Source organism: Melanotaenia boesemani, chromosome 12 (assembly GCF_017639745.1).
Source record: "Melanotaenia boesemani isolate fMelBoe1 chromosome 12, fMelBoe1.pri, whole genome shotgun sequence".
NCBI lineage: Eukaryota > Metazoa > Chordata > Actinopteri > Atheriniformes > Melanotaeniidae > Melanotaenia > Melanotaenia boesemani.
Genome location: NC_055693.1, coordinates 20,974,152 through 20,976,116, shown reverse-complemented (window position 1 = coordinate 20,976,116; position 1,965 = coordinate 20,974,152).

Below are 1,965 nucleotides of genomic sequence, written 5' to 3'. Positions count from 1 at the left end.
TAAATAAATTAACTAAACTGATCAGTCACATGTAAAAAGTAATGGCAATGCTGCATTTAACACAAATTCAAATCCAATAAATTAAAATCAGTCCTTCCAGATTTGGTGTCAACGACCAGGAAAACCTGACTAAGTGGACCCTGCCTTATTTAAACCCCAGACTCCATATCCCACATGTTCTGCTATTAAAGTGTGAAGTGTTATCATGCCAAGATCTAAAGAGCTATCTAAGGCCTTTAGAAAAAAGGTTGTGATGGCTTATGGGTCTAGCAAGGGACTTTAAAAACCCTCTAAATGAATTGAGATAAGTAATTAGACTGTGAGGTATAGCACAAGTGGTTTAGGTGGCCACTCTTGCTAATTCAGCTCAAAAGTGGATTGTTTATGGGGAAAGGAGTCTCAGGGAAACCCAGAATTTAATCACATATCTACAAGTAACTCTTACATGTTTTGATGTTAGAATGTGCTCATCTAACTAGCACATTTTAGATTTGTGTGAAAAATGACAAGATAAATCTGTGGTCATGCAATAAGGAACATAAGAGTACACAAGTTTGCAAACTTAGATATTGAATGTGATCAAAAAAGATTAACCTATGATAAAGATTTTTGGGGAAAAATGTTCGGTTCAGTCCCAAGACACAATTTAAGGAGAAAACTGTAAAGCAACCTTTGAAACTTTCTTAAGAAAGTGAAATTATTTTGAATTGGATTTGCTTTGCTATCCTGAGGATTGGACAGCTTGTAGTTACCAGGAATTCTGCATCATTTCAAAGAGCATTTAAAGATAATGCAAGGCCCACTATCTAAAAGCTGAAACTGAAATAGAAGAGGGCCTTTCAATGCTTCACTAACCAGAGAAAGTTTAAATAAATCAATAAATACATAATTTGTACAAAAGTGAGCAGTAAAGACCACATTTTAATTAAAAAAAATGTATAGGGGTCTATGTCAATGGTAGTGAATCCTTTCTAAAAAAAGCTTTAAATTTCAGGCTGCAAGGTGATGTGCAGCCTTAAGTGACAACTCTTTGATTCAAAATACACAGAATGAAGGTCTTTCTGAGTGGAGTTTTCATGTTCTCCGAAATCATACACGGCAGTGACACCAGAGTGAGTGAGAGCATAAGAGGTTGTTTTGCCTATGATGGACTAGCTACCCATCCAAAATACCCTGCATCTTGCCTAATAGCAGTTGGAGTGGGTTCCACTCCCACCTCCAACCTTAAATTGGATTAAGCACATACAAAAAAATTGATTTCAGTTGTGTGGAAAAGTGAACAATTAAGCCAAAGTACTTGCACAAAGCAAAATCTGTACCACTTCTGGAGTTTTCCTAGTCTTTCCTGTATTTGGCTTCAAGGTTTTACATTAAGAACATGTTTTAATTGCTGAACTTTGGATACTGTAAAAAAAAAAAAATGGTTCACAGCCAGGATTAAACTTCGTCTCCAACTGCATGGTATATTACTTAATTGTAAGTGTATCTTGCTGTTTGTTTCCCCCTTCCAAAAGGGCAATGCTTCCTGGTCCATAAAGCTGCAGTTGTTAAAATGTTCATAATTTCTCATGGGAATATCTAATTAAGTGATGGTCCTCTGGGTTTCACTCAGTCATGTGCTTAGTTTGAATGTAGTTAGGCAGTGGCCCCTATGGGCTGCTATCTGTAAAACAAAGCTGATGTTGCTGCAAAACCGTACTGTATTTTTTTCTGTTGCTGTAGGGGCAGAGGAGTCAGACTTTCCCTCTGAGCAGCACAACAGAATACAAATGGGTCTCTGCAAAATGTGCTGCAAATTATGAGTGACTCAGGGAAACATGCTGCAGGTCATGTGTGAAGACACTAGCGCACAGACTGCATGAGTGCACGAATACGGGCTCATGAGACAAACATACACATAGGCGTACTACAGACACAAATGAGCACTCTGCGTTCATCGGATGTTCCCTACCTGCTTAACCTACC